Genomic DNA, 13,175 nt, shown 5'->3' with positions numbered 1-13,175 from the left:
AGCTTATGATCAAACACATGATCATCAATGTCTCACAGGTAATAGCATAGTATCTCAAGCAATCAAAAGGAAACAAAGTTTAACCACCAAAGAAAGAGAGAACAAAAGCAACACTCTCTCTCTCGAAGCCTATGATCTATACATTTTTCTCTCCCTTTGGCAACAAGTTACCAAAAAGTTCATAGAAAATGCATAGTGCTAGATCGACTCTCAGGCTTGATCTTCAGGTGGTGGTGTCCGGATAACTCCAAGAACGAAGGCTTTAGTAGATGTGGATGGGGCTGGAGGAGTTGGTGTTGGAGCTGGTTGCACTGGAGCTGTAGGAGCTATACCTGGTGCAGATGATGTGGCTCTAGTGTCTTTCAAAGGCACTGCAGCTGACCTCGGAGCTCTAGGCACTCTGGCAAATGCATCAGTGGTTGTCTTGCCCTTCCTCTCCTGCATGTCATCCTGAAGCTTCTCCACAACTGACTGAATCTCAGTTACTTTGACATCTAGATCATAGAATTTTTGTTCCATGATTCTTTCCAGGCTCTCCTGGTTTTGAGTTAGGGTGGCCAACCCCTTCTCAATCCGCAGAGTTGATGCTATCAAGTAACCAAGCTGCTCCTGCTTGTTCTTCAAAAAGTACTCAGACGCCTCCTCTTGAGTTGGCATCTTGGCAGCCTTCTCTTTCCTTGCCTTCTCCTTCTTCTCTTGAGCTTGCACTAATGATGGTTCATTTTCATTCATGACAACTTGATTGTCCTCAAAATCTGGATAGAGAGCAAAATGTTCCTTATCCAACAGATATTTTCCTGTGCCCATCTTTGAGTTAATCAACTCCTGAATCTGTGGGGCATATCCACAACTCCTCTTTTGGTCTGCTGCTGTCCTCTTGATAGTTTCAACTATGAGGCTCATGACCTTGAATTTCTTTGGCACATCAAATAGATGTAGCAAGTTAATAGCATGCCCTCTAATCATGTTGTGGTCACCTGATTTGGGCAAAAGAGTGTGCCTTAGGATCCAGTTGATCGTTGGCAGCCCTGACAGAAGAAAATGAACTGATCCAAACTTGAAAGTCTCAAGTGCATCATCAGGGATCTCCTTGTACATATGTGACATTGAGTTATGATACATTTTCTTCTTGGCATAAATATCCAAGTCATCTTTACTCTCCTTTGGGGCATTGATCAGTTTGGCCCATTCCTATGGTTGACTGGTACCTTGTACCTTCAGACATCCAAACTATCCTCCCATCTGGATAGAAATGTGCTGTGGAGTAGAATTGCATAATGAGTTCATCATTCTAGTTGGTGAGCTTCTGCCCAACAAAATCTGCAACTCCACATCCAATGAAACTGTCTTGCACTCCAGGATAGTGTTCCTCATTTTCTTTCATGTAGGTCCAGTCGACCCACCTCATATCACACACTATGGGCTTCTTGTCCAACAAGATTGTCTCATAGAAGTCCTGATGTTCCTTTGTATGGAACCTGTAATCAACAGCAGTCCTTCTCCTGGTGGCATATGGATCTTTCATTCTCCATAGCCTCAACCCTGAGTCTCTCCTGATCTTCATGTTCTCAGCCACAGGATGAGCATCATTGTGGTCTGGAATCTTGGGTTTGAGCTTCCTTAAGATCTGCCCTTCTTCATCTTCCTCAGCAGCAACTTCAGGCATTGGGGCCTTGTTCTTCTCAGCTGCTGGTATACTCCTGGTATTCCTCTTTGGTGCAATCTTGGGCTTGGGAACAACTTTGGGTGCTTCTTTGGGCTTTGATGTTCCAGCCCCTGACTTTATAGCATCACCCATAAGCTTTTGTGCCTTGGGTGCTGGTTCAGCAACCTCTTCTTCCTCTTCCATCATGGAAGGTTGACCAACAACTATGGCCATGGTCTTCTTGACCCTTTCCTTCCTTTTCTTTCCTTCTGCAGCTGGCTCTTTCGGATCAGGTTTTTCAGGTTCTTGTGTTGATCCTCTGACCTTTAGCATTGGTGTCCTCTTGGCAGGAACCTTCCTATTAAGTGCAGGCTTTGTGGTCTTTGCTGAGCCATACTCCTTTTTGAGCACTACCTTCTTGGAAGTAGCCTCATCTTCTGCTGCCACATAGTCCTCATCCTCTGAGTCTGAGGTTCTCTTCCTTCTTGCTCTTGTGGCTGCTTTGGGCAAATTGCTAGGAGTACTTCTACTGCCTTCATCTGAAGAACTTGAGGGACTAGTTCCCTCACTCATGTGAATCTGCTCTTCTGACTTGTTCTGACTATCACTTTGGTCTGACATGCTGTAAATCACTGACTGCTGACCCTGTGAATAGTTATATATGAGATAGAGTGGATGAGCATCACAAAATGCAGAGATTTTTGCAGAAGAATGATTCAAAAAACTTAGTTTTAGTTTTCCACAGAAAGCATTTCGGATCTACCGATTTTCAAACTCGGTGACACCGAAGCAGTTTTGGAACCTAAACTAGTGAACTCGGTCAGACCGAGTCACAGTTCGGTGGCACCGAGACTGCTAGGGTTTCACAAAGTTCTAAAATCGGTCACACCGATTAGCAATTCTCGGTCTGACCGAGACTTACTAGTGCAATGGCGTTAGCCAAATTGGTGGGCCGAGTTTTTCAACTCCGTGGGTCCGAGATGGTTTCGGCGGAAACCTAAACCTAAATTTTCGAATCACATCTATTCTAAGGATTGTATTAAATGGATAGGAGTGTTTCAATCGTGGCAAGATGCATTACAAACACAATGTGCTGAGAATTAGATGAGGATAGCACTGTGATCGAGTTCATACCCTATTTCGGCGGTGAACTCGCTACAGCGGCAATGGCGGGGAAGAATTCCGTTGACGGCGGCGGAGACCAGCGACAGGAGGCGGCTGGCGACGAAGTCGACGATTCGTAGACCTAGTAGGCAGAGCGAGCTATGCGCGGGCGAGGAGTTTCAGAGAAAGTTTTCCAAAATTTGCCCGTGAGTATATATAGCCCGACACTGTCCGTGTGACCGAGTGGAACAACTCGGTGGCACCGAGATGCATAACTGTTAACAGTTACAGCAACTCGGTGTGACCGAAAAGTTCAAATCGGTTGCACCGAGATTGAAAACCTAGATCGACTTAGTGATCTTGGTATGACCGAAATGGAGGAATCGGTCAGACCAAGAATCACAAAGAAGTTTTGTAAGTTTAAGTCTATGACGAATCGGGGACTCCGAGTGCTCCTTACACAGAGTGGTTCGAATTTGACTTGATCAAATTTTGTGATGTAGCATGAATAGAGTTTGAGACGAGAAAACCATAGATAGCTAGAGAAGGTTCTTAGGCATTCTTGTCCATCCACTTGGCTAAAGAAAAAGAATCCAATCAATCAAAACAACAAGTGGATGTCCTCGAATGAGTAAAATATGCAACCAACATGCTCACACAATAAAATGATAAATGAAATATGTGACAAAGCATGCACAACCAATTCTAGCATCTATCAAACAATTGGCGATGACTAGGCCATCTATATATGAGTATATTGACTTAGGAGTCAAATGAGAACATTTGATCATAGGTCATACTCATCGTTTAAGCTCAAGTGGGGTTACCACTTTTACACAATGCATTGATGTGTTCACACCATTAGAGTTGCTTTGACTCAATTCTTAGAGTTAAGCTCCCCCTAGATGTGAGATCCCCCCTTAGAGGGATAAACTAACCTTCGGTTTTGTCGATGATGACTTCATGTAGGTGTTGAAGATGTGGATGCTCAATGTTGATGTAGATCATTTGGAGCAATCCTTTGGAGTGAGTTGCACTTTCAACATACCTACATGGGTTAGTCCCACAAGGAACAAACAAGAATATCCACAGACATAGATTGATGCACACACACAATGATGTCCATGAAAACATTAGGTTACCTTGTCCCTTGCCTTACCAACATGAGGGTTTGTGACTCCTTGAACTAGTGCAAGATATGGAAGTTGATTGCACTTGTCCTTGCCATAATGATATGAGTGAAAAATGTTGGCGGTGTCACCCTCAAGAACTCTCTACTTCTTCTTCTTAGGGATCCACATCATCTTGATGGGAATCCTTGGTGTAGTATTTGTGATTGATGAAGTAGAACTTGACGTAGTCTTGGGAACCCACTTGACCAAGGCCTTAGGTGCTTCTTCAAATGCATCAATCTCCTCGTGAAGCTTGTCCTTGCCTTTGTTCTTGTGGTCTTGTGGTGGAATATCATCTTGTGCTTGTGTTCCCTTGAAGGAACTAGGATCATACTTCTCTTGTTGAGGAACAAACTTTGTCTTGGGGTATTGATCTTCTTCCCACTCAACTCCATTGGCATTTAACTTTCGTTCAAAACCAACGTTTTGATTCTTCCGGTGCCTTCCTTGCTTGCGTACAATTTCCTCGAATTGCTTACTCCCGGCAAGGCTCTTGTATACACCTTTCTCTATAATTCCCTTCAATAAGCTATTTTCTTGCTCAAGTGTAACTTGGCTAAGAGAATCATTAGTGGAATCAAGAGAACTACTAGAAGCAACAATATTGGATTTAGCATTATTACTGTTACTACTAGAGGAAGAATCTTTCTTGTTCTTGTTACTAGACTTGACTTGAGGCATGTAAGTAGATAAGAGTAAACGCTTGGCAATATAAGAAGAAATTTTCTTACGGAGATCATCATTGATTGCTTTTAAGAACTCGTGCTCTTGCTCAAGATTGAGCTTTTCAAAGCGTAACTTCTCATGAGCCCTTAAAAGTTCTCGATGATCTTCGAAGATAGTTTAATGAGCTAACTTAAGAGTGTTTAGTTCTTTAGTTAGAAGCTCAATCTTCTCCTTATCATTGTCATTCGTTTTATCTTGATTAGCATGATTAATTAACATTACATCATAGTATTCATCACTAGAGTTGTCAATAAGTAAATCATCATCACCTAACAAGTCATCTTGATCACTATTGAAATCAACATACTCGGGATGAGTTACCTTAGGGCCTTTAGCCATGAAGCATCTTCCAATTCCTTCATTTGGTGATTCAAATATGTCGTAGGAGTTGGTTGACACAAGTTCTAGACCGGTAACACCTTCATCTTGAGTATGTACGGAGTCGGAGTGATAGCTTCTCTCGGAGTGATGTTCAGAGTCGGAACCGGATACCCATTCACCAACATGAGCTTGATGTCTTTGTTTTGTGTAGCTCTTTGATGACTTGTCCTTCTTTTCCCAATCCTTGCTTCTCTGGGATGTTCTTCATTCATAGCGACCATCTCTACTCCTTCTCTCTCTTGGTGGTGATTCTTCTCTTCTACTTCTTCTCTTAGGAGAATCTTCTCTTCTTTTGTAGGGTGCCGTACACTCATTGGAATAGTGTCCAGGTCTCCCACAATTGTAGCAATTGCGCTCTCGACTAGAGGATCTTTTGTCATTGTAGGACCTTGACTTAGAGCTTCTTTCTTTGCTTCTACTCTTGTAGAATTTGTTGAAATTCTTCACCATTAAGCTCAATTCTTCATTGAAGGTTTGTTTCTCACTTGATGATGTGGGGGCTTCACATGAGGCTTTGTAAGCACCACTTGACTTGTTGTGAAGTTCCTCCTTATCCTTGAGTGAGATCGCATGAGCAACAATTCTACCAATGACCTCTGTTGGCTTGAGATTCTTGTAATTGGGCATCATTTGAATCAATGTGCACACGGTATCATATTTTCCAGCCAATGCTCTTAGGATCTTCTTAATGATGAATTTGTGGGTCATCTCTTCACTCCCAAAGCCGGCAATCTCATTTGTGACAAGAGCAATCCTAGAGTACATTTTAGCGACACCTTCACCATCCTTCATTTTGAACTTGTCAAGCTGACTTTGGAGCACATCCAACTTGGATTCCTTGACAGAGTCGGTACCTTCATGCATATCAATCAAAGTGTCCCAAATTTCCTTTGCATTCTCAAGACGGCTGATTTTGTTGAATTCTTCAGGGCATAAACCGTTGAAGAGGATATCACAAGCTTGAGCGTTGTCTTGCAGCATCTTCAATTCATCCGCACTAGCTTCACAGTTTGGTTCTCTCCCATCAAAGAATTCACCTTGCAAGCCAATACAAACAATAGCCCAAATGGCGGGGTTATGTCCAAGAATATGCATTTTCATCTTATGCTTCCAACTAGCAAAATTAGTGCCATCAAAGTAAGGACCTCTACGGTGATAATTTCCCTCGCTAGACGCCATACTCTCCTAGGTTGTGAAACCAAGGCTATGACCACCAAAAGCTATGGAAATCAAAGCAAATGGAGACCAAGGCTCTGATACCACTTGTAGAACCTTGAAGTATGTCTAGAGGGGGGTGATTAGACTACTTGACCAATTAAAAACTTAACCTTTTCCCAATTTTAGAGTTTGACAAATTTTAGGAATCTTTGAACAAGTCAAGCAATCTTCACGCAATTCAAGCAAGCATGCAAAGAGTATATAGGCAGCGGAAATTAAAGCATGCAACTTGCAAGAAAGTAAAGGGAAGGGTTTGGAGGATTCAAACGCAATTGGAGACACGAATATTTTTGTCGTGGTTCCGATAGGTGGTGCTATCGTACATCCACGTTGATGGAGACTTCAACCCACGAAGGGTAACGGTTGCGCGAGTCCACGGAGGGCTCCACCCACGAAGGGTCCACGAAGAAGCAACCTTGTCTATCCCACCATGGCCGTCGCCCACGAAGGACTTGCCTCACTAGCGGTAGATCTTCACGAAGTAGGCGATCTCCTTGCCCTTACAAACTCCTTGGTTCAACTCCACAATCTTGTCGGAGGCTCCCAAGTGACACCTAGCCAATCTAGGATACACCACTCTCCAAGAAGTAACAAATGGTGTGTTGATGATGAACTCCTTGCTCTTGTGCTTCAAATGATAGTCTCCCCAACACTCAACTCTCTCTCATAGGATTTGGATCTGGTGGAAAGAAGATTTGAGTGGAAAGCAACTTGGGGAAGGCTAGAGATCAAGATTCATATGGTAGGAATGGAATATCTTGGTCTCAACACATGAGTAGGTGGTTCTCTCTCAGAACTGGTAAGTTGGAAGTGTAGGTTTGTTCTGATGGCTCTCTCCATGAATGAAGAGGAGGTGGATGAGTATATATAGCCTCCACACAAAATCTAACCGTTACACACAATTTACCAATCTCGGTGGGACCGAATCATCAACCTCGGTCAGACCGATTTAGTAAACCTAGTGACCGTTAGGATTTTCGGTGGGACTGACATGCAACTCGGTAGGACCGATATGGTTAGGGTTAGGGCATAACGTAATCTCGGTGAGACCGATTACACAAACTCGGTGAGACCGATTTTGGTAATTAGCTAACCAGAGAGTTGGTCAGGTAAACTCGGTGGGACCGATTCGCTCTTTTCGGTGAGACCGAAATGTTACGAAAGGAAACAAGAGTTTACATTGCAATCTCGGTGGGACCGATCGCTCACTTCGGTTAGACCGAAACGTTACGAAGGGAAACAGAGAGATTACAATCCCATCTCGGTGAGACCGAGATCCCTATCGGTGAGACCGATTTGCCTAGGGTTTGTGGCAGTGGCTATGACATTTGAACTCGGTGGCGCCGGATAGAAAGAATCGGTGTGACCGATTTTGACTTTAGGTTTAGGTCATATGAGGATGTGAGAAAGTAGTTGAGGGTATTTGGAGCATATCACTAAGCACATGAAGCAAGAGGCTCATTAAGCGACACCTCATCCCTCCTTGATAGTATTTGCTTTTCCTATAGACTCAATGTGATCTTGGATCACTAAAATGTAAAATGAAGAGTCTTGAGCTTTTGAGCTTGAGCCAATCCTTTGTCCTTGATATTTTGAGGGATCCACTTTCATCATCCATGCCATGCCATTCATTGAGCTTTCCTGAAATATTTGTCTTGGAATAGCATTAGCTCAATGAGCTATATGTTGTTATGATTTACCAAAACCACCTAGGGATAGTTGCACTTTCAGCTACCCTGATTGGCTGGCCAACCCTGTCGTCGTTCCAAAGAAGGGAGGAAAGGAACGCATGTGTGTCGACTTCACCAACCTCAACAAAGCCTGCCCGCAGGATCCGTTCCCGCTCCCTCGCATCGACCAGATCGTTGACTCCACCGCCGAGTGTGACCTGACGTGCTTCCTGGATGCCTTCTCGGGTTATCATCAGATCAAAATGGCGGTGGAGGATGTGGAGGATGTGCCTCCTGGATGCCTTCTCGGGTTACCTTCCAGCAATTGATGCACATCGCTCTGGGGCGACAGCTCGGGAGGAACGCTGAAGCTTACGTTGATGACATTGTGGTGAAGTCTCGGTAGGCGAAGACCCTAATACGGGACTTGGAAGAAACCTTCGCGAGCCTCAGTGAAGTGGACCTGCGGCTCAACCTGGAGAAGTGTGTGTTTGGAGTCCCCTCGGGCAAGCTCCTAGGCTTCCTCGTATCTCACAGGGGCATTGAGGCTAACCCAGAGAAGGTCAAGGCAGTCGAGGACATGAGCCCGCCAAAGACCCTCAGGGAAATGCAGAAGCTCACCGGGCGTGTAACCGCTTTAGGACGTTTCATCTCCAAGCTGGGAGAGCGGGCGCTGCCTTTCTTCAAGCTGATGAATAAGAAAGGCCCCTTCGAATGGAGTGAAGAGGCCGACAAAGCATTCCAAGACCTCAAGAGGTACCTTACCAGCCCCCCGGTGATGGTGGCCCCTCACCCACGAGACCCCCTGGTGCTTTACCATGCGACCACCCCTTACTCTGCCAGCGCAGCCTTGGTGGCAGTCAGAAAGGAGCGTTAGGCCTCGGCCACCGTCGCACTCCCGGCCGAGGCAAAACAAGGCCAGGAAGGCCTCGCAGAGACCACGGTCTCAGCAAAGAAGGATCAGCCTCACCAAGGGGGCGCACCCGGAGCGGAGGAGGCTCCCTCAGGTGACCGAGGACCAAGGGCCCTGCCGCCTCAGTAGGCACCTCCACCTCTAGACGACACGGGCCACGCCAGCACCCTCAATATCGTCGAACACCCGGTGTACTTCGTCAGCACGACGTTGCGGGACGCAAGGGCAGGGTACCAAATGCCTCAAAAACTCCTCCTCGCGCTGTTGGTGGCCTCGCGCAAGCTGCGCCACTATTTTCAAGGCCACCCCATCAAGGTCGTCTCAGCCTACCCCCTTGAAAGGGTACTCAGGAGCCCCAATTCAGCGGGGAGGGTTGCCGAATGGAAAATCAAACTGCAAGCATTCTAGATAGAGTTCAGTACTACCAGGGTCATTAAGGGAGCTGCGCTCGCAGAATATGTGGCGGAATGGACAGAGGCACCAGGGCTCAAAATGGGCGAGGACCGGTCGCTCTCCCCGGGGAGCAAAGCGCCTGATGGCTGGGTAACGTACTTCGACGGAGCGTTCGCGCGGCAGGGCGCGGGGGCTGGTGTAGTGCTGATATCCCCCACTCAGGACAAGCTTTACTATGCCGTGCAGCTCTGCTTCCAGCATGGGGAGAAGGTTTCCAACAACATAGCAGAGTACGAGGGCCTGATAGCGGGCTTGAGGGCAGCCGTTGCCTTGGGAGTAAAATGGATCACTGTCAAGGGCGACTCGCAACTACTCGTCAACTTCTCCAACAAGGTGTACGAGCCGAAGGATGAGCACATGTAAGCGTACCTCGCGGAGGTCCGCAAGATGGAGAAACATCTCTGGGGGTTGGAATTGCAGCATGTGCCTCGCGGTACCAATCACGAGGCTGACGACATCGCCAAAAGGGCATCAAGGCGGCTCCCTCAGGAGCCTGGCGTCTTCGAGGAGCGACTCTTCAAACCCTCGGTGACACCCTCGTTATCAAGCACAACGCAACCTCGGGAGGAACTCCCTACGCCACCCGCCTCGGGAGCCCCAGCCTGCGGCCCGGCCTCAGGGGCATGCCTGCTCCTGGCATTGGAGCCTCAGGAAGGATGCTGGATGGCAGAATTCAAGGACTACTTGGCACAAGGGACTCTGCCGGAGAAGGAGGAGGACGCGGAGCGCGTGGCGCGGCAGGCCACGGCCTACAACATCAAGGATGGGGAGCTCTACCGGAGGCGACCGAATGACGTGTCCCTGCGTTGCATCCCCAGGGAGCAAGGGAAGGAACTGTTGGCGGACATACACGATGGAGACTGTGGGCACCACTCATCCTCGCGGACCCTCGTTGGCAAGGCGTTCCGCAGCGGGTTCTACTGGCCCATGGTGCTCAGTGATGCCGTTGATCTGGTGAAGGCTTGTGAAGCCTCCCAATTCCACGCCAAGCAGATCCATCAGCCGACGGGGACACTTCAGACCATACCCCTCTCTTGGCCATTCGCAGTTTGGGGGCTGGACATTCTGGGCCCGTTCCCTCTGGCGCTAGGGGGCTACCGCTACCTGTACGTCGTCGTGGACAAGTTCACCAGGTGGGTTGAGGTGGAAGCTGTCCGCACCATACCCGCGGGCTCAGCAGTCAAGTTTATCAAGGGCCTCGTGAGCCGATTTGGAGTGCCTAACCGCATTATCACCGACAAAGGTTCACAGTTCACCAGCAATCTCTTCAAAACGTACTGTGCTAACCTTGGAGCGCAGATATGCTACGCCTTAGTGGAGCACCCCCGAAGCAACGGCCAGGCTAAACGAGCCAACGCGGAGGTCCTGATGGGCCTCAAAACCAGGACCTTCAAGAAGAAGCTGGAGGCCTGCGGCAGGGGCTGGTACGACGAGCTCCAATCCATGGTGTGGTCAATCCGCACGATCGCGACCAAGCCGACTGGCGAGACCCCGTTCTTCCTCGTCTACGAAGCTGAGGCCGTTCTCCCTCACGAGGTCAGGCGTCGTTCCGCACGGGTCCTGGCGTTCGACGAGGCGCAGCAGGACGCCATGCGAGGGACTGATCTCGTGCTGGGGGAGGAACATCGTCGAGAAGCCGCACTGCGAGCGGCAAGGTACCAGCAGGCGCTGCGGCGATACCACTGCCGCAACATCCGCCCCAGGACTCATGAGGCAGGGGACCTCGTTCTCAGACGGGTTCTCTCTAGGGAGGGGCTGCATAAGCTCTCTCCCATGTGGGAGGGCCCATTCAAGTTTGTTCATGTTTCCAGGCCCGGCTCAGCGCGCTTGGAGACCCAGGAGGGGGTGCCTGTCCAGAACACGTGGAACATCCAGCATCTCCGGAGGTTCTACCCCTGAGCAAGGCCCTGTGCCTGTGAAGAAGGCGAATGCCTGTGAAGCTATCGTATTTTGGAAAAGGCCCGGTGCCTGTGAAGAAGGCGAATGCCTGTTAAGCTGCTGCATCTTGGAAAAGGCCCGGTGCCTGTGAAGAAGGCGAATGTCTATGAAGCTGCTGCATTTTGGAAAAGGCCCGGTGCCTGTGAAGAAGGTGAATGCCTGTGAAGCTGCTGCATTTTGGAAAAGGCCCGGTGCCTGTGAAGAAGGCAAATGCCTGTGAAGCTCGCCGCCCGTGACACTCTCACATAATAATGAGTGGGGCTGTACACGCCCCGGAGTCTTCGGAGTGCCGCCCTTGGGCCTCGGGGGCTCCCGCCCACGCCCAGTGGCAGCACTTAGCTCTGCGCTGGTGAGAATACGTTGAAGACTAGATTAGGTGCCGGACGCGGCTTTTTCATTTGCTATCTATAGTTGGTTTGTTTGTTCCTATTTGAAGTTTTATTGAAGTTGTTACCGTCTCTAGCTGGCGACCCTTTGTCCTTTTCGCTCGTTTGCTTTGTTTTCTCTCGTGCAAGTCTCGCTAGGGAGGAACAAGGGCACCCTCGCGAGTGTTTTCTGCCTCGGTGGTTTGAAACTTCCCTATCTAAATACGCTGCGGGAGCACCCCTCCCAGTCCATGCCCCACGGGCATCGCGACGCGATCATGGGACCTGGGTTGGTTGTCCCCGCTACCAAGGTTGGAAACTACCCCTACTGACTAACCCTTGCAGGACACAAGACGCGCAGTGAGGCCCTACCCTCAGGAGGCGAAGACCACGACGAGCTTCCCCAAGCTAAGTAATTTCCGCACATAAGCACGCGGAACAAAAACATGGCGCAGAAATAGCAGGAACAGCGTGATAATTAAACAACAACAATTTAACACGTCCCCGCGGGGCCCCAGACTACCTTCTTTTTGCGCAGGGAAGGAAGAAAAGCAAAATGGGCACGGCTTGCCTGGCACCGGCTCACGGCGAAGGCTCGTACTGCCTCCGGAGCTCAGTTGGATTCCATCTCCCGCTTCACCGAGGCGCGGTGGCGAGCCGACCCACTACCTTCCCCCAGGCGGGCGCGACGGCGCAGGGGCTGGTCGCGACCACCGCTGGAGGAGCTGCCGTCTGAAGGGGAGTCACCAAAGCTTGGCGGGCCTCGGGCACCGCTGCCCGCACGCCTGCCACCACCTTCATCCTGATCAATGCCGGGGCTGGGCGCATGGCCGCGGTCATCGTCTTCGGGGAAGCACCCAGCGCAGCGGCCGTCTTCCCCGAACACCCTCACGTAGAGGGTGGCGTTGTCGTCGAACTTGAAGTGCAGGGTGCACCATCGGCTCAGGCCGCGTGCACGGGAAAATGTTTGCCAGCCGCGGGTCAGGGTCACCTCCACGGTGCCGGAGACCTCCAGCGTGGCCCAGGAGGCCTTGCTGCAGCAACCATCTGCCTGAAACCAAAGGCCGCCCGGAGCACAAGCCGAGAGTTCACCTACAAAGAAGCGAGGGAGCTGGAGCCAGGTGCTGGTCGGGTCCGCTGACCACACGACAAACTCCAGCAGCACCACCGCAGAGCGAGAACGCGGCCTAGGGAGTCGCGCAGCTACAACGTACCTCCCATCGGCAGCCGGGCGCCCATAGCCGCTCAGAGGACTGCTTCCACGACCACGGGAAGCCGCCGCAGAAGTCGTAGGATGTTTGCGGGGGTGGCCCCGGCCACGCTTGGCCGGGGGAGAGCCACGCCCTTCCTGACGGGCTTTTCCCTTCTCCGCGGCCGAGAACCTCTTCGGCGGGGCCATGGGGATGGCGAGTGGCCGGGAAGAAGAAGAAGAGTAGCAGGAAGGGATGGACTGGAAGGGCTCGCGCCATTCCGTACATATAGCCGGAGGAGGCCAACCGTCGGCCTCCACGATCACAAGTAATCATGACCCGTTTCGCATGCAGGGACTTGTCAAGTCGTGCGGTTGCCGAGGCGTCGTGCACTACAAGA

The sequence above is a fragment of the Triticum aestivum genome, chromosome 2B (genome assembly GCF_018294505.1).
Source record: "Triticum aestivum cultivar Chinese Spring chromosome 2B, IWGSC CS RefSeq v2.1, whole genome shotgun sequence".
Lineage (NCBI taxonomy): Eukaryota > Viridiplantae > Streptophyta > Magnoliopsida > Poales > Poaceae > Triticum > Triticum aestivum.
Note: the sequence above shows the minus strand (reverse complement) of the source record.